The following is a 25424-nucleotide window of genomic DNA, read 5'->3' as shown; positions in this document are numbered from 1 at the left end:
GGTCCGCCGCACATGGAGCAAGGTGGAAGGCATCGCCAACAAGAAGTTCGGTCCGGCGTCGCCGCTGAAGCGCAGACCCAGCGAGGATGGTCCCCAACTCCAGCCGCGTCTGTGTGTCCGGGAGCCGGGCGGGCTGAGTGCGGCGCTCCGATCCCCAGGATTCGGGACTCTGAGATCCCTCCACACCTCCGGCGTCTTCATTTTCACCTTCAGTGTGCATGCACTATACTGGCGCGGAGGCCAGCGGGCCAACTCTAATATATATTTAATATGATCTTGCGGGCCAGAGTTTGACATGTGTGAGCTAGAGGGTCATTAGCAGAGGTTAAATGGCCAAGAGGGTGAATCCAATTAACAGCCAGTGGCCCAAGGCCAAGAATACGCAGGCAGGGGAGTCCAGGTAATTTAAATGGGTCAATGGCAAGGTGTCCATTAATGGGTGGGGTGAAACCAAACCTTGATTGGCAGCTGATGTGTCCTCTGACTAGATGGGGGGGGGGGGGGGGGGAGTGCTGTCATGTGACAGCCACAACCCTTCCCAACATAGTGAGGAGGAAGATAATCATAGGGAAAGGGGGTGGTTAAAAAGGAAGGGTGAAACACTGGCTGGGGGTTACATGAGGATAGGGCAATGAGTTGGAAGTGACTGGTTAGGCAGTACCCCCCCCACTTCTGAGCCCACAGCACAAAGCTGCACAGAATTGATACAATCTGAAATGACCAGCCTGACAACTGCCCTGCCAACAAATTTCTCTGTGAATTTTAAAATAAACATTAAACATGTTTGTAAATTGAATTATTTTAATTGGTGCTTTAGGTGGTCACAAGAAATACCTGAAAAATAGTCAGGCCACATATTTTTCAACATTCTCCAGGACACATCATGAGGGGTAGCATAGCAGTTAGGAGCAATGCGCTTACAGCATCTCCAGTTGAGGCAGGAGTTTGAATCCTGATGTCTAAGGAGTTTGTACGTTCTACCCGAGTCTTTGTGGGTTTTCCATTGAAACTTTGGTTTCCTCCCACTGTTCAAAAGCGTACTGAGGATTGGGTGTAATTGGGCGGCATGGCCTCGAGGGCCAAGGGCCCTGTTACCATGCTGTATTTAAATCTAAAATAAATCTAAATATGTACTAAATATGTACAATAGAGCTGTGGAATCCAATTTTACATAAGGAGTTTTAGATCATTATTGCAGAATGTTTAACAGGCTCCATAGTTTGTTAAACCTTTTGCAATAATGATCCAAGTCTCTGCGGGCTAACTAAGTTACAGATAACAACATCAAAATTCTGCTTCATAGTTAAGCTTATAAATTCCTTAAACCTGCCACCTAAATAGCAAACGAAAATTTGTGTTGACCAACATTTTCAATCTCTGCTGGAGTCAGAGGTTCCCACCAATTATCCCAGTACCCAAAAAGAGTAGGGTGAGCTGCCTCAGTAACCATCGTCCAGCAGCACATCTACTGGGATGAAATGCTGAGAGGTTGGTCATGGCCAGAATTAACTCACACATTATAAAAGATTTAGATTGCAATTTGCCTATGATCACAATTGTTCCACAGCAGATGCAACCTGTGATGCTGCTTGCAGGGAATTATGTATCGGTATTTCCAGATCTTTCTGTTCTTCTGCACTCCTCAGTGCCTTACCATTTGCCATGTATGAACAACCTTGGTTTGTCCTCCCAAAATGCAACACCTCACCCTTGTATGCATTAAATTCCCGTGGCCATTTTGCAGCCTGTTTCCAGCTGGTCCAGTTCCTGCTGGATTTGAAATGTTTCTTCATTGTCACCCCCAATCTTTGTGTCATCTGCAAACTTGCTGATCCATTTACCACATTGATATAAATGACAAATAATAATGGACTCGGCTCTGATCCCTGACCATAAGTCACAGGCCTCCAGTCAGAGAAGCAGACATCCACTACCATTTTTTGCCTTCTTCCACAAAGCTGATATTTACCATAATCCATTTTGCTACCTCATCCTGAATGCAGAGTGAATGAATCTTTTTAACTAACCTCTCATGTGGGACCTTCTCAAAAGCCTTTACTAAAGTACAATATCCATGGCCTTTTCCTCATCAACCTCCTTGGAAAAAAATTAAGATTGGTTAAACATTACTTACCATGAATAAAGCCATGTTGACTCTCCTCTATTAGTCCTTGTCTATCCAAATACTTGTATATCTGATCAATAATTTATCCACTACTGACATCCAGCTCTGGGTCCTATAATTTCTAGTATTCTTAGAGCCTTTCTAAAACAATGAAATAACATTAGTTAGTGCCCAATCCTCTGGTCCCTCGCTCGTGGCCAAGAACATTTTAAACATCTCTGAGATGCCCCCTTAAATTTCACACTAACCTCCTTCATGGACCAAACAATGATCTTGTCAGGCCCTGAGGAGTTATCTATCCTCATTTGCCTTAAGACAGCAAATGCCTCCTCATTTTTAATCTGTAGGTTCCATGATCTTGCTGCTTGTTTCCCTCACTTCAAAAGACTATACCTCCAACTACTGCATGAAAATGGATGCAAAAAACAAAACATTTCAGATCTCTTTTGGTACCACACATAGCTGACCACTTTGATCTTCAAGGGGACCAATGTTGTCCCTTGCCATCCTTTTGCTCTTAATATATCTGATGAAGACCTTAGGCCTTTCCTTCACCTTGTCTACTAAAGCTACTTAACCTTCCTGATTTCTTAAAGTTCTACACGCACTTCAATTACATGCTCTGTATCATACTTTAATGTGAGATCTAGTATTGTGCTGCCACTAGATGGTACCTTTATATACTGATTTAGAAAGCTTTCCTGGGGGAGTCACGTGATGGAGTAGTGGCTGGACGGTGAACTCCAGCCCTCTCCAGAAAAGTCGGAAAAAACAAAGGAAAACACAAAGGCACAAAAATAAAAATTAAAGAAAAGTGAGTATAAAGGTGGAAAGAAGATGGCGACGAAAAAAGAAAAATCAAAATCAACGGTAAGAAGAGAGGAAGAGAAGACAACGGAAGAAGAAGGAGAAGGCCTTACCTGTTCGAAGAGGCCCGCGGTGGAGAGAGAAACCCGCTCCCTCAGGTCGGTAGAAAGTGGACTACAAAAATGGCTCGCTGAGCCAAGTAAAAGTGCGCAACCGCGCATGCGCGATGCGCATGCAAAAAAACACACCGGCGGGAGGGGAACTTCTCAATAATTTCCATCAGTGCAGTACTAGAGCACCCCAGTTCTTAGCCCCCTGCTCGACTCACTTAACACCTGCGACTGTGTGGCTTGGTATGACCATCAACAAATTTGCTGGCGATACCACAGTAGTGGGTTGTATAAAGGGTTGAGTCAGCACACAGGAGGGAGATTGAAAACGTGGCTGAATGGTGCACCAACAACAATCTTGCACTCAATGTCACCAAAACTAAGGAGCTGATTGTTGACTTCAGGAAAGGAAAATCCGGGATCTATAATCCAGTGATCATTGGAGAATCAGAAATGGAGAGGGTGAGCAAATGTAAGTTGTTGGGAGTTGCTGTCTCGGAGAATTTTTTCCTGGATCCATTACACCAATGCCATCGTGAAGAAAGCATATCAGCACCTTTACTTCCTCAGGAGCTTGCAGAAGTTTGATGCAACACCAGAAACCCTGGCAAATTTCTACAGAGGTGTGGTGAAAAGTGTGCTGACCAGCTGCATCACTGTCTGGTATGTAGACACCATATCCCTGAGCGTAAAGCCCTCCAAAAGGTATTGGACACAGCCCAGGACATCATAGACTAAACCCTCCCCACCTCGAGAACATCTACAGGAAACGCTGCCATCAGAGAGCAGCAGCGATCATCAAAGACCCACACCACCCAGCACATGCTCTGTTCCTGCTTCTACCATCAAGAAAGAGGTATAGGTACCACAAGACTCACACCACCAAATTCAGACTCCTCAATGACAAACTTGATGTCCTGGGCTGTGTCCAATACCTTTTGGAGGGCTTTACGCTCAGGGATATGGTGTCTACATACCAGACAGTGATGCAGCCGGTCAGCACACTTTTCACCACACCACTTATGCACTTTTTTTGTTTTCTCTATATTGCACAGTCAATTTGTTTACATTCATTATCTGTTTACAGTTCTTTGTTTACATGCTTACAATTTTTTTCCACTACCAATTCATTGTGATTTTGCTGTGCCCACAGGAAAAAATAATCTCAGGGTTGTATGTGATGACATGAATGTACTCTGACAATAAATCTGAATATATCTTTACCTCCTGTGGATGAAGTTCCTGTGGCGTTTCTGTGTTTTTACTACAATCACAGTGTCTGCAGACTTCTGTGTTTCACTCTGAAGGCTGAGACTGCAGTGGTCCTCCAGGAATAGGAGGTAGCTTGTTAGCTGAAACTGGCATAGCACAGCACATTCATGGGATGTGTTGTGCATTGTACAAAGATGCTGGAGAAACTCAGCAAGTCACGGAAAGTAAACGTTTTGGGTCTGAGCCCTTTGTACCGTCCCTCCCCTATCACAACTCAGCTCTTTTTTCATCTTCTTCCCACCTTACCTGTTAGCATTTGCTTCACCTCCCTTCCTCATCTCCTCCTCCTCCCTCCTTTTTATTCAGGTGACTGTCTGTTTCTTTGGCTCAATACCATGATAAAGGGCTCAGGTCCAAAACATTATTTACCCTTCATTTCTGACAGATGCTTTGTGATCTGCTCAATTTCTCCAGAACTTTTGTGTTTTGCAATCAACCCCAGCACCTGCAGATTTCATATTGCTTCTTGGGATGTGTTGACAACATGATTGCTGACGTCTTGTGTCACTAGGGTAGTATCACTAGACACGTTTCGATAAAGAGGGCATAGTTCCAAGAATATAGGTTTGACATTTTGTCAGCAATTAATCCCTCCCATTATGAATCTCTAGAATAGTCTGTCCCCAGAGAATTCAATAAGACATTGTGTAAGGTGAAGGCTTAGATATGATGATGGAACATTTAAAGTTAGGGGATGGAATTAAATCATGAAGGTAGATTACAAGAAGCTGTCAAGATCGTGCAGCGGAGTAACTACATATTGGAGTTCATTATTCAAAGAATTGATTTTTCTCTCAAACTTATTTAACAGATCTGGAAGTCGGCAAGAAAATGGAGATGATTTTATTGGATAAAACATTTTTGAGACTTTGGGGTTGACTTCTCCATTTAGATCAGGGGTCCACACTTTTTATATCATCAACGCCCTCATGGAATACTTGATCCCTCATCGACCCCCAGAATGGAATCCTGGCATTGTGGGGGTGGGGGGGGTGGTGTCGTTGCTGGATGGGGATGGGGGGAGTTGGCAGCACTGGAGCTACGATGTACTAAGTACACATGCTTCTACGCTCAATCCGTCCTCCTGTTCGCTCTCAACTTGTTCAACGACTAGAGCCAAATGCAACATGCCAGCCACCAAGGCCAGATCTTGTGAGAGGTTGGCTGCCACTGCTCTTGAAGCTATTTTCCGTTGACCCCCCTCCCCCAATGTTATCGATACCTGGCATTTATCGATCTTTTGGATAGTCCCATCAACCCCCATGGGCTGATAGCAACCACTTTGGAGGGGAGGGAGTTGGCTTTACCAGAATTATAAATATCTGATTTCTTTTGATATTTTCAAGAAGGGAAATAGGTAGAGAGAGAGAGAGACACACACACACACACACACACAGGTTTTCAAGAGTTGCAGAAGGTTGGAATTACTAGGTCAATTCTACTAAAATCTGAGGCTGGTAGATTTTGGTGAACCATAAGTACCAACTAAGGAATAAGAAGCACGAATATGAATTAAGTCTGAGATCAACTAGGATCTCAAATGAATGATTGAACTTACTAGTGGGGTGGTGATATCTCTAACGCAACCTCAACCTTGCCTGCATGCTGCTTTTGCTTCCCCAATTCGATCCAAAGCATGTCTCCAGTTTGCAAAAAGAAGAAATTAGTGTAAAGTAATTTAGAGTGAGTTAAAGAATGAGCATGGGTAGAACACCAACTTATTGGCAGGAAACAAGAGAAAATAAAGGGATCATATTTCCAATTGGTTACCAGTAGTGTTCCGGACTGTTGCATAATTTCTTTTTATAGAGTAAATAGCCTTGTGGCTAAGTTTGCAGATGATACAAAGATTGGCGGAGAGGCAGAGAGTGAGGAGGAAATGGAGAGGCTGCATAAGCCCCTTTCACACTTGCCAGTGATGCCACGAATCGAACTCCAATTGGCCTTTAAGTATGAAAGTAAAATCTGCTCAACGCCAGTATCAGATGACATAATTTCAAGCTGGGGATAGCCGGCCTCGACCCCTAGTACAATTTCTGGCGTCTGCAGATGCCATCGTTGTGATCAGGCAAGTGTGAATTGGGCAATTGCATTGCAGGCACTTCCTATTAAAGGTAGAACTGACCAAACACCGGGGATAAACCCTTGCAAGTGTGAAAGCGTTTCAGTGTCCCAGTTAGTGGACTAGTGTGAAAGGCCAAAGTCCCCATTCTATCCCGGGACACTGAATGGCTGATTTACTGGGATGCAAGTGTGAAAGGGGCTATAGAGACTTCCATCACTGTCATGTAATACAACATTTAGAATGTAATAATCATGAAATTCTTTGACTTTTGTCTACCATAAGGCTGATAGTCGCCACTTTGTTCAGTGGCCCTCAGCAGCACCTGATGCTCGGAGACTGTCTCCCCTCCAAGTACCAACCAGTCTTGTGCCTGTTCAGCTTCTGAGATCAGACCATCCCAAGTGAATTCAGGCCATGAGGTGCTGAGAATGGGCAAAGAAGTGACAAATTGAAGAGTCGTGCACTCAGGTAGTGGAGATAAATGGGCAGATTATTAGTTGGATGAGGAGAATATTCAAAATTCAAAAGGGTTGGGAGCCTTATGTGGGATACGTTAAAGGTTGAGTTAATAGTGCAGAAGGCAAATGCACTGCTGGCATTCATATTATAAAGGAATAGAATAGAAAGGCAGGGATGTGTTGTTGAGGTTATGCAAGACACAGATGAGGCCTCACATGGAGTATGGGGTCTCAGCATTGAAGAAAGGATGTGCTGGTATTGCAGAGGATTCAGAGAAAATACATGAATTATTGCTGAAATCAAGTGATTCCCATATGTGGAACATTTTACTGCTCTTGGACTGAACTCCTTTAGGTTCAGAAGAATGAAGTGGGGATGGGGTGAGGGCAGGGAACTTCACAGAAGCATTTTGAATGTTTAAAGGCTTGGACAGAGTAAAGGTGGAAATTGTTTCCCAATGGTAGTGGAGTCTAAGACAGGTGGGCACAACTTCAGGATTGAAGGGTGCCATATTTAAAACTGACATGGAAGGATTTCTTTCGCCAGAGAGTGGCAAGCTTCTGGAATTTGCTACCTCAGTATGTGGATGCCAAGACAGAGATGAATAGATGGGGATTCAAAGATTATGGGGAGAAAGCTAAGAGAATAGGCTAAGTGGGAGGTTAGATCAGTTCATAACAGAAAGGCAGAACAGACTTGATGGGCCAAATGGCTGACTTCTGCTCCTATATTGTATGGTCTTTTACTCTAGTTTGTATAGTCAAAAGATATCAATCACCAGAAATAAGTACTCCAAATTTTAAAGCTTAATTTTTTTTTCCTGCATTGATGAACTGTTTTATAGTTGGGGAAAAAGAAGCAAAGATAAAGGAAAATATGCAACCATTTAAGGTACTGGTGAGTAAATATGCAACCAGTTAAGGTTCTGGTGAGTAAAATGATAAACTAAAACACAGTTTTGGCAAAAAACTACCTGCTTAATCTGTTCTTTTTCTTTGGCTTGGCTTCGCGGACGAAGATTTAAGGAGGGGGTAAAAGTCCACGTCAGCTGCAGGCTCGTTTGTGGCTGACAAGTCCAATGCGGGACAGGCAGACACGGTTGCAGCGGCTGCAGGGGAAAATTGGTTGGTTGGGGTTGGGTGTTGGGTTTTTCCTCCTTTGCCTTTTGTCAGTGAGGTGGGCTCTGTGGTCTTCTTCTAAGGAGGTTGCTGCCCGCCAAACTGTGAGGCGCCAAGATGCACGGTTTGAGGCGATATCAGCCCACTGGCGGTGGTCAATGTGGCAGGCACCAAGAGATTTCTTTAGGCAGTCCTTGTACCTTTTCTTTGGTGCACCTCTGTCACGGTGGCCAGTGGAGAGCTCGCCATATAACACGATCTTGGGAAGGCGATGGTCCTCCATTCTGGAGACGTGACCCATCCAGCGCAGCTGGATCTTCAGCAGCGTGGACTCGATGCTGTCGACCTCTGCCATCTCGAGTACTTCGACGTTAGGGGTGAAAGCGCTCCAATGGATGTTGAGGATGGAGCGGAGACAACGCTGGTGGAAGCGTTCTAGGAGCCGTAGGTGATGCCGGTAGAGGACCCATGATTCGGAGCCGAACAGGAGTGTGGGTATGACAACGGCTCTGTATACGCTTATCTTTGTGAGGTTTTTCAGTTGGTTGTTTTTCCAGACTCTTTTGTGTAGTCTTCCAAAGGCGCTATTTGCCTTGGCAAGTCTGTTGTCTATCTCATTGTCGATCCTTGCATCTGATGAAATGGTGCAGCCGAGATAGGTAAACTGGTTGACCGTTTTGAGTTTTGTGTGCCCGATGGAGATGTGGGGGGGCTGGTAGTCAAGGTGGGGAGCTGGCTGATGGAGGACCTCAGTTTTCTTCAGGCTGACTTCCAGGCCAAACATTCGGTGGTTCTCAACCTTTTTCTTTCCACTCACATACCACTAAGTATTCCCTATGCCATCGATGCTCTGTGATTAGTAAGGGATTGCAAAACGTGTGGGTGGAAAGAAAAAGTTTGAAAACTACTGTTTTAATCATACCTAATTGACTCATTATGTGCACCGTTTCATAACTCCAAAGTAAATGGGCCAATGAGAATTTTTCTCAAGCAAAATATTTTAGTAACCCATTCAGAGCCAGCTCTTCAGCGCTTGACGTCCTGCTTTGCTGCTTAATCTGTACAAGAAGGAATTCTGCCCGAGAAAGATGTGGTCAAACTCCAACTTTCATCCTTAGACTTTCTCCTGACCTCAGGCTTTCAACATCCTACTTTATCTCCTTTCTCTATTATTCTGTCATTCTCACCTCAGTCTTATGCTCCCTTCCTTCACACTCATGGTCCGCCCTTCTTTCAGATCAGTTCTTGCTCTTCTACATCCAATCCTCGGGCTCCTGAACCAAACATGCTATAAGCCTAAGCATTCTTTCAGCAGTAATTTTAAAAGACATGCTCCTGACTTCACCAATCTTCTGAGCTCATCTGTTCTACTCTTGTACTGATCTCGCATCCTTTTGAATGTATTCCATGTGTCACCTCAGCTACTCTTGATGGGTGTAAGTTCCACATTCCAAATACTACCTAGTAAAGAAGTTGCTGAATTCCTGCTTGGATTTATTAGTAAACATTACATCCATAGTCCCCAATTCAGGTTTCAAAGGGAAACTATTTCTCAATTGAATTGAAGACCTCTATTAAGTCTTGACAACATTCTCAGTCTATCTGGGAGATAAAAATCTCTCAATTTCAGATTGATGTATTCTCCAATTCCAATGTATTTGAATTAAATCAGATTCAGATTTCAGATTTATTGTCAAAATGCATACATGACATCACATACAACCCTGAGATACTTTTTCCTATGGGCAAGGCACGTATTGGCAATGCAAAAAAAAACTACATAGCATATACATGTAAACAAATAAATGTAAACCGATAAAGACATTGAAACAAACTGCAATAGAGAGAGATTAAAAAGATCTATAAAGTTGAAAATTGAGTCCTTAATTGAGTTTGTTGAGGAGTCTGAAGGTGGAGGGGTAGGAGTTATTCCTGAACTGGGTGGTGTGAGTTTTGTGGCACCTTTATCTCTTTCAGTGGTTTGAACAATTAGATGACTCTGGAGCCACATTCACAAATACCTTTAATCAAAGAAATATATTATTCTGCACACCAAACTAGCAACATATATGTGCAATTATATTAAATATAAAACTATAAATAAAACCAAGTCATGCAAAATTTTATGTATAATAAAAACTAAAATAAACTAGTATATTGCAAGTAAAGGTACTCACCGACATGTGTCCTTGTTCCGTCCTGGATGACTGGTCATATCTCAGAATGAATGTACAATGAATTGCGCACTTACTTTGTTAATCACTGTCCCAGGGTCCGTAGGCTGGGCATGGCTATCTTGATTTCTATGCGCATGTGTGATGTGTTCACATATTGGAGTTCGGTTAGCATATGCGCGAGAGTTAAATATCCTAACGATATTGAATTAATGTCCTGAACTTATGCATGCGCCATCCGATCTCCAGTGCATGAATCTAATGTGCATGTGCCAACCGAAGACTTGCATGTGCACAAGAATCAAGATGGCCATGCCACCCTACAAATCCCAGGATGCCGACTAACCAGGTAAGTATGCACACTTTGGCTCTTGCGTGCCCTGAATCCCTGTTATAGTTTGTCAAATACAACATGAAATGAAATTGTTGGAAACATTTTAGCAAATTGATTAGCTAAATAGTTACCTAATTTAGTTCATATAGACCAAACAGGGTTTGTCAATCCATGACAATCTGCTGATAATGTTGCAAGTTTAATTAGTTTAATTAATTTAGTTCAAAATAGAGGTGATTTAAGTGTGGCAGTAATTTTGGATGCAGAAATGGCTTTTGATAGATTAGAATGGGATTTTTTTTTAAACTATTAAAAGCTTGGCTTAGGGTTGACATTTATAAATTGAGTGAAAGCCCTTTATAAAAATCCTTGTGTAAGGGTGGTTACTAATGGACAAATTTTTACTTCTTTTCCATTAACTAGATTGAATACTCAAGCTTGTCCTTTATCATCAGCCTTGTTCATTTTAGCAATAGAATCCTTAGTTGGAGCTCATTAGATAAGATTCTAAGATGAAAGGTATAAAAGTTAACCAGAAGGAATATAAAATTAATTTATTTGCTGATGATGTTTTGGTTTATTTGACTGATCCTATAAATTCTTTGTCCCAATTATATGTAAGATTTGAAGAATTTGGGGAAATTTCTGGATATAAAATTAATTGGGAGAAAAGTGAAGTTGTGTCTTTAGTTAGGGGTGATTATACTAATATAAATTAAATTATTGTCTTAATAAAAGTTTTGAAGATTTGAATGGGTGGAATACCCTACCTATTAATTTAGTAGGTAGGGTAAGTTGTGTTAAGATGAATATTTTCCCTAGAGTTCAATATCTTTTTCAGTTGATCCCTATCTCAATTCCTCAAATTCCTCAATCGATAATCCATTTTTGAAGACTTGATGCAGATGGGTATTAAAAAGAGGATTGTTTTAGGACTGGGAAATTTATAACATTTGAATGAAAGAAGAATAAATTTAATGTGCATAATAATACTTTTTTTCCCTGTTACTATCAAGTTAAAGCTTTTTTGTTTGGTAAAATAGGAGCAAGTTGGATGTTACCTAGTCAGAGTGAACTGGAATTATTGATTTATAATAGTTATGTAAATAAATTTATTTCTGTAATGTATAAGTTACATCAAGGAAAGCTTCCAAAATAGGGGTGCATACATTGAAATTAAGATGGGAAGAGATCTAAGTAGACAAATAAATGAGAAAGACTGGATGGAATTATGTAATAATTATATGACAAAAATTATAAATATAAGATGTAGGTTAGTTCAATATCATTTTTACATCACTTATATTTGACTCCACAAAAACTAAATAGACTAAATCCTGCTATATGTGATTGATGCTTTTGGTGTGGATGTGAAATGAAAACTTTTTTGTATTCTGCTCGGCAGTGGCCTAAAGTTATATTTTTCATTGGAAGTCAGTAATTTTTTGGAACAGATTACGGGGTCGAGTTCGCACAGGATCCGATGTTATTTTACTGAGTAAAAATTACAATTAACTATGAAATTGAATTTGTACAAATTGCTTTAGCAGTTTCTAGGAAGTGGATAGCAATATCACGGAAGTCAGATTCAGATTTAGGTATGGAGAAATAACAAGCAGATCTTTGTAGTTGTATACCATTAAAGACAATTACTTACAGTTTACTAAATAAATATAATTTGTTCTGGCAAATATGGCACCCATATTTACCAAATGTGGGCTTGTATGTTTGATTAACCCTCTGAGACCTCTTCTTGGTAACCTCCAATATTAAACATGATATAAATGCTTTATTCCCTTGGCATTCTCCTGTCCTTTTCTTTAATCTTTTTCTTACTTTTTCTTTCCGGGGTATTGAGGGGAGAGGTAGGAGGGGGAGGATATTTTTTCTTAGATACCACATGTATAAGTTTCTGAAATAATTTTTGAATTTAATCAAATGTAATTAATATTGTTGTTTAAAATTTATCAATAAAATATTCAAATAGAAGGTGGCTCACTAACACCTTCTCAAAAACAGTTCAATACAAGCAGAAATACTGGCTCAACTGGTAAATGAATTAAATAAAAATCCAGCAAATCACTGATTATGCTGGCTCATGTGATTGGGGGGGAAAAAAGAAAAAAAATTGACATAAAAGAAAGAAATGTATACAAATTGACTATGCAACTACTGAAAAATAAATATACAGTTGCAGCTGCAGCTACACTGCTCCTGAAAGAACACACACAACCAGACGGGTTGAGCTCAGTGAGAAGAATAGTTTTTTGCAGGCTGCTGGGCTGGACTTGTACTCCCAGCCCGGACCTGGCTGAGAAACACGTGGTCCCCCAGCGCGGGCTTCTGAACCCCGTACTGGGAGGAAGGGAACACCCCCGACAGAGCCATTTTGGTCGGCTGCCCTGCTGCGTGGCTTACACGTGGGGCCGGTTCGTCTGCCTAGTGGTGAGCCACCACACAGCCCCCCCAGAACCGGCGCCAATGTCTTTTTTTGCTGGGTGGCCTCTCTTCTTGGGCTGGGCGACGACCACGGGCTCAGTAGGATTGAGGTGCGCTGGCTTCAGCCTGTCCACGGTAAACAGCTCCCGCCTGCCACCAATGTCTAGAGTGAACGTGGAGCTGGAATGCTGTACAACCCCGTACGGTCGCTGCAGAGGTGCAGCGGTCGAGCCCTGCCGAATGAAAATGTACTCAGCGGAAAGTAGTTCGCCGGGAACATGAGTCAGGCGGGTGCCATGCCTGGGTGGCGGTGGGGGTTCGAACGAGTCCAAGCGTGCCCTGAGGTGAGGAAGTAGTTCGTGCGCCGACTGCTGGGGTTTGTGAGGTGCGTTGATGAACTCACCAGGTAGTGCGCATCATAGACCAGCTCAGCAGATGATGCCTGCAGATCTTCCTTGGGAGTGGAACGGATGCCCAGGAGCACCCAAGGCAGTTTGTCCGCCCAGTCGGGACCAGTGAGGCGAGCAATGAGTGCCGACTTAAGGTGGTGGTGCAGATGTTTGACCAGTACATTGGCCTGCGGGTGGTAGGCTGTGGTGCGGTGTAGCTGGATCCCCAACCTGTTGACGAGCTGTCCCAGAGCACAGATGTGAACTGGGTGCCACAATCACAGGTGAGGTGACCCGGGACGCCAAACCGGGTGACCCGACCATGCAACAGTGCTCGGGAGCAGGAGTTGGTGGAGGCATCTGGCATCGGGATCGCCTCAGGCCAGCGAGTGGTGTGGTCCACCACCGTAAACAGGTAACGGTTGCCCCGGGAAATGGGTAAAAACCCGACGATGTCCACGTGAATGTAGCTGAACCGTTCCCGGACATGCTAGAACTCCTGTACGGGCATCTGGTGTGCCTGTGCACCTTGGATGTCTGTCAATGGGTGCATGTTCTGGCCCAGCCCGTGATCTGCTTCTGCAGCCCATACCATACGAATCGTTCTGCCACCATCCGGACCGTGGACCTGATGGACGGATGTGAAAGGTCGTGGATGTGACGGAAGACCTGCCTGCGCCACTACTGGGGAACCACTGGTCGTGGGGTGCCCATGGAGATATCAGACAGGATGGTGCCTTTGCCGCTCGGTCTCGGAACCACAGGCCTGTGATGGTGGTCGTGAAGGCCTTCATCTCATCATCAGACTTCTGGTCCTAGTCGAGCTGGTCGAAGTAGAGGCCGGGTGACAGCATGCAGATGTTTGGTCGCAAGAGTGCATTGGCAACCACATTGTCCTTCCCCGCCTTGTGCCAAATGTCGGTGGTAAACTCCGACATGAAGGAGAGGTGATGCTGCTGGCGGGCTGACCAGGGATCCTTTGCCATCGTGAGTGCCTGGGTGAGGGGTTTGTGGTCGGTGAGTCCTCCCCTCCAAAAAATAGCGGAAATGCCGCACAGCCAGGTTCATGCCGAGTAACTCGCGGTCGAAGGCACTATACTTGCATTCTGGTGTGTGGATCAGGCGGCTGAAGAAGGCCAGCGGCTTCCAATGTCCATACACCTGCTGCTCCAGGATGGCACCGACAGCTGTGGCAGAGGCATCGACAGAGAGTGCCATATGCAGGTTGGTGTGCGGGTGAGCGAGCATGGTGGTCTTGCGAGAGCGTCCTCAGTGGCCTCGAATGCAGTGCAGGCTTCTGGGTTCCAAGCGAGCGTTTTGTGCTTGGCTGTGATTAGGGCGAATAGCAGCTGCATGATGCGCACAGCTCCTGGGATGAAGCGGTTGTAAAAGTTGATCATACCTGCGAACTCCTGCAGCCCCTTGAGGCTGTCCAGGCGTGGGAACTCCCTGATAGTGGCAACCTTTGCGGCAGCGGGCATGGCTCCTTTGGACGTGATGGTATGGGCCAGGAACTGCATGGACTTTTTCCCAAACTGGCACTTGGCTGGATTGATGGTAAGGCCGAAATCAGCCAGCTGGGAGAAAAGGGCACATAGGTGGGTCTTGTCTTGTGTCCTGTCCTTGCTGGTGATGAAGATATCATCCAAATAAATAAAGACAAAATCCAAGTCCCTGCCCACAGAGTCCATGAGGCGCTGGAAGGTCTGAGTGGCATTCTTGAGCCCGAATGGCTTGCACAGGAATTTGAACAAGCCAAAGCGGGTGATGATGACCGTCTTGGGAATGTCCTCTGGGTGCATCGGGATCTGGTGATATCCGTGCAGCAGGTCAACCTTGGAGAAAACCCTCGCACCGTGCAGGTTGGCCATAAAGTCTTGGATGTGATGGATGGGATACCAGTCAGGAACTGTTGCTTCGTTGAGCCGTTGATAGTCTCCGCAGGGATGCCAGCTGCTGTTTTCTTTCAGGACCAGGTGGAGCGGCAAGGCCCATGGGCTATCAGACCGCCAAATGATCCCAGTTCCAACAGGTGTGAAAACTCCTCCTTCGCCACCGGGAGCTTGTCAGGCGGGAGCCGGCGTGCCTTGGCGTGAACCAGTGGGCCCTGGGTAGGTATGTGGTGGAACAACCCGTGGGGTGGTGAGGCAGCAGAGAACTATTGCTTGAGGAGTGTTGGGAACTCATCCAGGATTCACTGGAACTCGTCTCTGGGCGTGCTGATCATGGCCATCTGCGCTTGCTCTGAGTGGGAGACGGCGAGGCGAATGGCCTCAAAGGTACGGGCGTCCACCAGGCACCTACCTCTTTTTTTTAAACTTTATTTATTTGTTCAAAAAACAAATAATATATGACATATACAGCAATTAAACGTGAACATTAACTTTTTTTTAATATATAAAAAAAGAGAAAAAAAAGAAAAGAAAAGATCTGCCCCCCCCCCCCAGCCAACTCTCCTAAGGAGACATATAAAAAAAGAAAAAAGAAAGAATATTAAAAAAATGTTAAATATACATATTAAAATCTAATCAACACAAATTGAAATGTAAATATTCCAAGTATAACAGCCAGTTAATAAAAAATTATAATAATCATGTGAAACATATGTAAATTTTTCCATTATTAAACAATATTTCATCTCATTATGACATCTATTAATATCAATCATATTTGTATCTTTCCACGTACCAGCAATACATTTTTTCACTACGGATAAAGCTAAATATACAAAAGCAAGCTGGAACTTGTCTAATCCCAAACCTTTCAGAAGTTGCAAACTACCCAATAAAAATACTGTTGGATCTAAAACTATTTTAATCTTATACAGGTATTCTAAAAACGATTGAACTTTCTTCCAAAAAGATTGTGTATGTATACATGACCAAACAACATGAAAAAAAGTTCCAGCCATATCACCACATCTAAAACACAAATCTGATTCATTAAAACCATATTTTTTAAAATTTTTCAGGTGTCAAATATAATTGATGTAAAAAATTGTAATTAATCATTGAATAACGTGCATTTATCAATCTCGTTACATGATCATAACAAATATCTAACCAATGCTCTTCAGAAAAAGTAAAACCAATATCCGCTTCCCATTTAATTTTAGATCTATCCCAACCCTTTTTATCCATACCATCCTGTAATATTTGATACATAGATGAAATATAACCCTTCTCTGGTACCTTCATAAGAAGTCTCAAATTTAGTCATTTCAGGTAAAATCATATCTCTACCAAACATACATTTTACCAAAGATCGAATTTGAAAATAAAGAAATAAAGAATTCTTATCAATACCAAAATCTTCCCTCATCTGATTAAAAGACAAAAACTTGCCCTCTTTAAAACAATCTCCCAAATTTTTCACACCTTTAAATCTCTAAAGCAATAAACTTTGATTATATATTGAAAAAGAAATAAGTTGATTATTATACAACAGAGTCAAAGCCAATAATTTACCCCTAGAACCTATCATTTTATTTTTCTTAATCTATAACTTCATTAAATGTTTTAGTGTTGGCACATTATATTGTTGCAACAAATTCATATTCCACCTAAACAAAAATTGATGTATTTCAAATTCAGAAATACTTGCCATCTCAATTTTAGCCTAACTAGGAGGCCAAACCAAATCCACCAATGAGCTAATAAATTTAAGTTGGGCTACCTCATAATAATTTTGAAAATGTGGTAAACATAATCCCCCTAACTCATATTTCCAAGTTCATTTATTCAAAGCTACTCTCGAAAATTTACCCCTTTGTAAAAACTCCCTAACAATTTTATTTAAATCTCGAAAAAAATTTTTATCAAGTAAATACGGAATAGATTGAAACAAATATTGTATACGCGGAAAGATATTCATCTTAATTGTATTTATCCTTCCCATTAAATTAATAGGTAAATCTTTCCATTTAATCAAATCAGTTTTGATTTTTTTCATTAACGGAGCATAATTTAATTTATATAAAGATTGATAATTAACATTCAAATTTATACCCAGATATTTAATTTGGTCAGTCCACTTCAAATTAATAATATTATAAACTGAATAATCTCCTTCACTTACCAGTAATATTTCACTTTTTTCCCAGTTAACTTTATGTCCAGAAAGACATCCGTATTGTATTAAACATTCCTTCAAAAGCAAAAGTGACTGAGCTGGATTTGTTAAATACACCAATACGTCATCAGCAAATAAATTAATTTTATACTCCTCATCTAAAACTTTCATACCTTGTAACTGTGTATTTTGTCTTATCAACTGTGCTAAATGTTCAATCATTAACACAAACAAAGCTGGTGATAAACACAGGCGCCTACCTCGAATGTCCACCAGAAGCCCGTGTGCGAGGAGGAAGCCTGCACCCAGGATGGCAGTTGGGAGGGACGCAACGGTGAACCTCCATGCAAAATTTCATTGGCTGATCTGGAAGTGGACTGTCTTGTCTCCATACGTCCGGTTTGCTGTTTCGTTGATCACACGGAGGGGAGGTCCATGAGGACTGTTCCTGGACTTGACGGCCGTGGCCAGGACGATGCTGATCTGGGCTCCAGTGTCAACGAGGAACCGCCGGCCACTGACTGAGTCCCACAGGTAGAGGAGGCTGTGTCCTTGGCCAGCCGCCACAGACATTAACAGTGGCTGGCCTGGTCGTTTCCCTGGAACAAGCTGGGCTGACTAAACTTGTGAGCCTTGGCTCCCCAGCGCTGATGGTAGAAGCAGAGGTCTGGAGCAGATGCTGTGTCCTTGGTTATGTTCTTGGGGGCCCCTGAAGGGGCTGGATGGTCTACCGCAGCGCAAGGGATGGGCTTAGGGTGGTCATGCCCGTGGCTCGTGACCTACTGCACCGCTGAGCCCTCTGGAAATCGTGCGAGCCATAGCTCTTGGGCCTTCTGGGGAACCTTCCTTGGGTTATTGAAGCTCTCCCGGACCAGCAGCAGCCGGATGTCCCTGGGCATATGGTCGAGGAAAATGCGCTTGAAGAGTGGGCAGTTGGTGTGCTCATCCATGAGCGCGAGCATCTCATCCATCAGCTCCATCGAGGACCTGTCCCCCAGGGCGTCGAGGTGCAGCATCTGAGCGGCATGCTTGTGTCTGGATAGTCTGAGGGATCCGGTAAGCACTCGCTTGATGGTGTTGTATTTGTCTTCGGCGGGTGGGTGCTGAATGAGGTGAAGCATGCATCTGGCAGTGGCCTGGTCCAGGGCAGCGACCACATGGTAGAATTTGGTCGTTTCGGATGAAATTTGGCAGAGTTGAATGAGCCTCTGCATTGCTGAACCAGGTCTCCGGCTCCTGAACCCAGAATTCTGGCAGTTTCATGGCTATAGCGCTGATCCCATGCTCGCTCATGATGGGTTCAAAGACGTTTGAACCAGTTAGGGTCACTAATTGTAGTGGAAACTACACTGATCCTGAAAGAACACACACAACCAGATGGGTTGAGCTCAGTGAGCAGAATAGCTTTTTGCAGGCTGCTGGGCTGGACTTGTACTCCCAGCCTGGACCTGGCTGAGAAATGCGCTGGAGGGCACTGACGTCACCCGGTTGTCACGTGGTTTCCCCAGTGCGGGCTTCTGAGCCCATGCTGGGAGGAAAGGAACATCCCCAACGACGCCATTTTGGCTGGCTGCCCCACTGCGTGGCTTACAAGTGGGGCAGGTTCGCCTGCCTAGTGGTGAGCCCCCACACAGTCATAAATAATGAGGAAAGTAAGAGTTCTTAAATTAGTACATTGTTCGGGTGTCTGATGGTGGAGGGTTAGCAACTGTTCCTGAACCTGCTAGTACAAGTCTTGTGGCACCTATATTTCTGGATGGCAGCAGCGAGAACAATGCATGTCCTATGTAGTGAGGATCATTGATGATTGCTGCAGCTGTCAGAAGCATTCCATGTAAATGTTCTTGGTGGGGGGACGTGGCAAGATGGCATAGAGTCTAGACGTGTAATCTCGACCTCTCTGGCCAGACTTTTAAGATCCCGTTTTTAACTCTTTGTTTTCAAGTTTAAATTTTTAAAGACTTAGTTTAAAGTAGTAAGGAACTGTTATGGCCATTAGTGGTAAAAAGATTAAATCTCAAGTGCAGAAGAAACTACATTTTCGGAGTGTTGAAGATTTAGGGCCTAAACAGCCTGTTGCAGTTTCAGGTTTGCTTTTTTCCGTCCCTAAATTGCAAAGGTTGCCTGTGGGAGCTGATAAAATGACTACTACTCACCAGGAGAAGGATATTGCTGGAATTACCTGTTCTCAGGAGGAAGGTGCATGTGCCCCCGATGTGGATCCCGATCCTGGCAGTCTGCCGACTTTAACGGAGGGGGCACCCAAGAAGACGACTCCATTGCTTGAAATGCCCCAGGAAGTACTTCAACCTGAATATCTTGATCTTTTCCGTGAGTTTTTGAAGCAACAACGGGTTGCGGGGGGGAGACCAGCGTAGGCCCCCTGAGGAACTCAGAGTGCCGTCGCTGGGAGTCCAGACCCATAGTAAAACTGTTAAACTGCCTGTTGTTGAGATGCAGCAGGAGCTGCAGTTATCTGGTTCTGCCACTACGCAAGAGAAAGCAGGGCTGAGCTTTTCTGAATTACAATGTAAACAGCTAAGCCTTATCATCCAGCCTATGCTAAATGAAATGACTCAAAGGCTCAGTTTGGAACTGGATACAGTTAAAATACGTGTGGAAGCATCCTGTGAAGATTTTAAACAATTTCAGGCTGCTTTTTTGGAATGTCAACAACAAGTGGCTTCTAATACAGAAAAAGTGCTGGAGGTGGAAAAATCCATTAAAGAATTGCGAGAACGTGAGAGGGAGTTAGAGAGGAAAGTGGACTATTTGGAGAATCAAAGTAGAAGGAATAATGTGAAGATTATTGGTTTACCAGAAGGTATGGAAGAACAAGACCCTCTTCGTTTTTTTTTACAGAATGGATCCCACAAATATTGAGGCGAGAATTTTTCTCTGGAGGCTTGGTATTGGAAAGAGCTCATAGAGCCTTCAGAAGAAGATCTCTGCCTGGTCAGTCACCGAGACCCATGATAATTCGATGCTTGAATTATTTGGACAGAGAGACAATACTTCGTCTAGCAGTACAAAATGCAAGACAACGACAAGCTCCATTAATGATTCAGAACAGTAGAGTTTTTTTTCTACCCTGATTTAAGTCAAGAGGTTATTCAGTGTCGGCGTCCATTTAATCTAGTTAAAGAAGTTTTGTGGCATAAAGGCCATAATCTACGTTTCGCTATCCAGCAGTGTTGAAGGTGTTCTGTGGAGACTTTCAATCTCGGTTTTTTGAGAATGAGCGTGAGGCAATGATTTTTGCTGATTCGTTGCCAGATGTAAGAGGACAAAGACGTAGTCCACCATTGTCTTCTAAAGAAAAATCTGGTTGTTCTGAAAATGGAAGAAATGGGAGAAATGGGAATGGAAAGATTCCAAGTTCCCTTGAAATGGGGTCGCCGAGTCTGGAATCTCTTGGATGAATAGAAGAACTTTTTTTATTTTTACTTTCTTTTTATGTCATTATGATATCTTGTTGTTATTCTTTGTTTGGCTGGGGAGGGAAAGATTTGTTCTGTTCTATTAGTCATCAGCCACTGGTAGGTGATCCACACCCAAGTTTTGTTTAGGGATTACTACCTTTTGGTAGTTTTTTTTTGGGGGGGTTCTTTTTTTTTCTTTTTTTTCTTTTCATTTTATTTAGACTTTAATTTGTGATTTCTTTTTCTCCTATTGGAGGGCCTATTTACGTTGATCTGAATTTTTATATATTGATATTATTAGTTCTTAGTTATATTAGTAGGTATGTCAAAGTTGAACTTTACTACTTTTAATGTTCGAGGTTTAAACAGTCCGATTAAGCGTACGCGTATTTTGGCGTATATTAAGAAAATGAAAATTGATGTCGCTTTTTTACAAGAAACACATCTGAATGTCAAAGAAAGTATGAAATTGAAAAGGGATTGGGTAGGACATGTATATTCTTCTTAATTTAATTCCAGGGCTAAAAGTGTAGCAATTTTGATACATAATAATTTATCTTTTGAATTACAATCAATGGAGGAAAAGGAAGGATGTATTCTTAAATTAAACTGTAAGATTTTTAGTGAATTTTGGACTCTACTTAATATTTATGCCCCAAATGAAGATGATGAAACATTTATTTCTGATGCATTTTTATGTCTGGGTCAGGCTAATGAGAATGTTTTAGTTGGTGGTGATTTTAACTGTGTTTTGGAACCATTATTAGATAAGTGCCCGAAGAAAGTTAAGAAATCTAAAATGGCGGTTCAGGTTCAAGCGTTGATGAAAGATCTCAACTTAGTGGATATTTGGAGACGTCTTAATCTGACAGAGAAGGATTTCTCCTTTTATTCAGCTAGACACGAATCATTTTCAAGGATTGACTTTTTTTTTAGTATCGGCACATTTACAGGGGAAAATACAACAAGCGGAATATAAAAGTAGGGTGATTTCGGATCATTCTTTGCTATATTTTACTTGTATAACTTCTAAGAAAGTTCAAGTGGCTTATCGTTGGAGATTTAATACAATGTGGTTAAAAAATACCGAATTTATTGATTTTTTGAAAGAACATATTAATTTCTTTTTGAAAGAAAGCTCTAATTCTGTCCAAAGTAAATTTGTAGTATGGGACACTATGAAAGCTTATTTAAGAGGACAAATAATTAGTTACACTGCTAAAATGAAAAAGAATCGATTAAATCAGAGTCTTGAATTAGAGAAACGGATTAGTGAGTTAGAAAAGGAATTTCAGAGAGATGTTGCAGAAGATCAGAAAATAGAATTGTCTAGGTAAATGTTCTTGGTGGGGAGAGTTTTGTCTGTGATGTACCTTTTTGTTGGGCTTTCAGCTCCCAGGTAATGGTGACTCCCATAACGGGCCGTGATGCAGTTGGTCAGCGCTCTTTCCCCAACACATCTATAACACTGCCAAAATTTCCGATGATGTCCCAAACCTCCGCAAACTCCCGAGGAAGAGGAGACACAGGCATTCTTCACGATGGCATTCGTATGATGGCATTGGTCCTCTGAGATGGTGAGTCCAAGGAATTTAAAATCACTCACTCTCTCCACGTCTGATCCTCGATGATCATTGGATCATACACCTTTGAAGTCTACAATGAGCTCATTGGTTTTGGTGACATTGTTGTTGTTAATACACCGTTCAGCCACGTTTTCAATCTCCCTCCTCTAGGCTGACTCCATTCCTTTTTATATGGCTCAGTATCATCAACAAATTTGTCTACGATGGTGTTGTCATACTGAGCCAATCTGTCAGAGATGTATAGTCAGTAGAGCAATATCTCTGAGACACAAGCTGCATGAAGTTGGGCTCTCTAGTTGAGATCCAATTGAAAGGGGTCCTTATGTGATGGAAAGGAAGTTGATATTCCCTGTTCCTTTTAATCATTGATTTTTATAAAATTAGACAATTAAATTTTTGAATTTTGCATGAAGCATTCACCTCTCGGACCGAAGGAGCGGAAAAAGTAAGAGGATGAAAATAGATGATTTAAAGAAGATTGGTAATACGATTCATTCTTCAATGCTTTCATCAGGTTTCATTTAGAACCAATATCAGGAAAGAGGTGGAGGTTCCACAAGACTCACCCCACCAGGTTCACGGACAGCTGCCCCCCCTCCACCATCAGACTCCTCCACGACAAACTCAATCAGGGACTCGTTTAAGGACTTCTTACTTTGGGACTTTATTGACTTTTTTCCTCTCTGTATTGCTCAGTTTGTTAACATTTTTTTTAAACATGCGTACATTATGTACAGTTTTTTTTTTGTTGCACCATCAATAAGTGGTAATTCTACCTCGCTTGCAGGAAAAAGAATCTCACAGTTGTATGTGATGTCATAACAATAAATCTGAAATCTGGGACAAGCTAATGGAAACGTAGATTGCATTGAGATGCCTCCCATGGGAAATGATAATTGGAGTGAGATTTCCTTTGGAACCAGTCTATAGAAGGTTTTGGTGCTTCTTGAATTAGATGTCTTTCTCCTGCTGTTTTTTTTCTATATTCCTAACTGATGAAAATGAATCTAATACTCTGTTAGCAAGATTTCAGACAAATGGGAGCAGGAGTTGGCCATATCAGCCTGCACTGATATTCACTAAGAATAATGCTTATCTGAATCTTGTCCTCAACTCTGCTTTTCTGTCTGTACCCGCTTAAATTTAGATACATAACATAACAGGCCCTTCAGCCCATGAGTCTGTGCTACCCATACCCCAATTACGTTTTGAAGGGTGGGAGGAAACCAGAGCACAAGAAAGGTGAGGGAGAGTGAGGAGTTGATAGATCCAACTTTCAGGGAGATAGTTACCGCGAGGCAGATGTGTCGAGTAAGTGGGTAACTGTCAGGGGAGGGAAGAAAAATGCCTGGAAAATGGAGAGCACACCTGTGACTACCCCTCTCAGCAACAGGTATATTGTGTTGGATGCTGTTGAGAGAGATGACCTGAGAGAAGCTGGCCACAGTGACCAGGTGGCTGGCACTGAGCCTGGCACGGTGGTACAAAAGGTAAGGAGGAATGCAGTGATCATTGGGGACTCCATTGTCAGAGGTACAGACAAGAGATTCTGTGAGCCAGATAAGTATACCCGCATGGTGTGCTGCCTCCCTGGTGCAAGGGTACGGGATATCTTAAATCGGGTCCAGAGTATTTTGAAAGGAGAGGGCGAGCAGCCTGATGTCTTGGTACATGTGGGTACCAATGGCATAGATAAAAGGAGGGAGGAGGTACTGAAAAAGGATTACAGTGAGCTAGGACAGAAGCTAAGAAACAGGACCGCCAGAGTGGTGATCTCTGGATTGCTACCTGTGCCAAGTGCAACTGAGGACAAAAATGGATGGTGAAGACAAGTGAATGTGTGGCTGAGGGGCTGGTAAAAAAAGACAGGGTTTTGGCTTCTTGGACCATTGGGATCTCTTTTAGGGAAGGCATGACCTTTACAAGAAGGATGGGTTACACCTCATCCCAAATAGTCTAGGTTTTGTACAGCCGTCAGATGCGGTTTAAACTAATTTGGCAGGGGGATGGGAACCTGTATGATAGGGCAAAGGACAGCAAAGATAAAATAGGAAAAGTTAGGTTAGGCAGCGAAAGTAAAAAAAATCAGAAAGAGCAAGGAGGGTGAAAAAAGCAAATCTGAAGGTTTTATATCTTAATGCAAGAAGCATTCGGAACAAGGTAGATGAATTGGCTGTGGAAATTGAGACAAACAAATACGATTTGATTGGGATTACAAGGTGGCTGCAAGGTGGGCAAGCTGGGAACTTAACATGCCGGGATATACAATATTTAGGAGGGATCGGCAAGAAAGAAAAGGGGGTGGGGTAGCGTTGATGGTGAGAGAAGGGACCGACACGATTGACAGGAAGGATATTAACTTGGAAGATGCGGAATCTATCTGGGTTGAACTGAGGAATAGCAAGGGACGGAAAATGTTAGTGGGGGTGGTATATAGGCCTTCAAATAGTAACGTAGAGGTGAGGGAAAGCATAAAAAGAGAAACTAGAGAAGCGTGCAATAAGGGAGCAGCTGTCATCATGGGAGACTTTAATTTACATATAGATTGGACTAGCCAAATTAGTGAAAATACTGAGGAGGAGGAATTCCCTGAATGTTTACGGGACGGTTATCTAGACCAATATGTCGAGGAACCAACTCGGGAGCAGGCCATTTTAGACTGGGTATTATGCAATGAAAAGGGGCTAATCAGCAATCTTGTTGAACGAGGCCCTTTTGGTAGGAGCGATCACAATATGATCGAATTCTCACTCGACATGGAAAGAGAAGAAATTAAAACCGAGACTAAGGTCCTGAATTTAAATAAAGGGAATTATCATGCTATGAGATGGGAGTTGAGTAAGATTGATTGGATGGTGTTTATGGGGGGGTTGACAAGGAAAGCATTCAAAGATCTAATGGAAGAATTGCACAAATATTTGATACCAGTTTGGAATAAAAATAAAGCAAAAAAGGTGACTCAGCTGTGGATAACAAGGGAAATTAGAGACAGCATTAGGTCCAAAGAGAGAGCATATCAATTGGCCAAAAGAAGTACCAAATCCAAAGACTGG

At 42.7% G+C, this 25424-nt stretch overlaps 1 protein-coding gene and 1 long non-coding RNA gene across 4 annotated transcripts in view; one reads left to right on the top strand and one right to left on the bottom strand.

The window, feature by feature from the left end:
* LOC138754574 (uncharacterized) overlaps positions 1–25424 on the top strand; it is a 69732-nt gene that overhangs the window by 6683 nt on the left and 37625 nt on the right. The window contains exon 2 of the long non-coding RNA XR_011351835.1: positions 22178–22362. This is a non-coding gene — a long non-coding RNA (uncharacterized lncRNA). The remainder of the gene's footprint in view (positions 1–22177; positions 22363–25424) is intronic.
* Positions 1–25424, bottom strand: part of zbtb40 (zinc finger and BTB domain containing 40) — a 138507-nt gene that overhangs the window by 77876 nt on the left and 35207 nt on the right. Inside the window, exons 1-2 of one of the 3 annotated variants that reach the window (XM_069919024.1) lie at positions 2374–2471; positions 2135–2266 (exon numbers count right to left, since the gene is read on the bottom strand). The exons of 1 other annotated variant lie outside the window; for it this stretch is intronic. The gene's annotated coding sequence lies outside the window, so the exon portion shown is untranslated. Of the gene's footprint in view, positions 1–2134; positions 2267–2373; positions 2472–17369; positions 17439–25424 lie in introns of those variants that run through there. One more of the 3 variants, XM_069919021.1, reaches the window with a different exon arrangement.

Source organism: Narcine bancroftii, chromosome 2, assembly GCF_036971445.1.
Source record: "Narcine bancroftii isolate sNarBan1 chromosome 2, sNarBan1.hap1, whole genome shotgun sequence".
Classification (NCBI taxonomy): Eukaryota; Metazoa; Chordata; class Chondrichthyes; order Torpediniformes; family Narcinidae; genus Narcine; species Narcine bancroftii.
The sequence above is the reverse complement of the archived record's forward strand: the minus strand, read 5'-3'. Positions and strand labels throughout refer to the sequence as shown.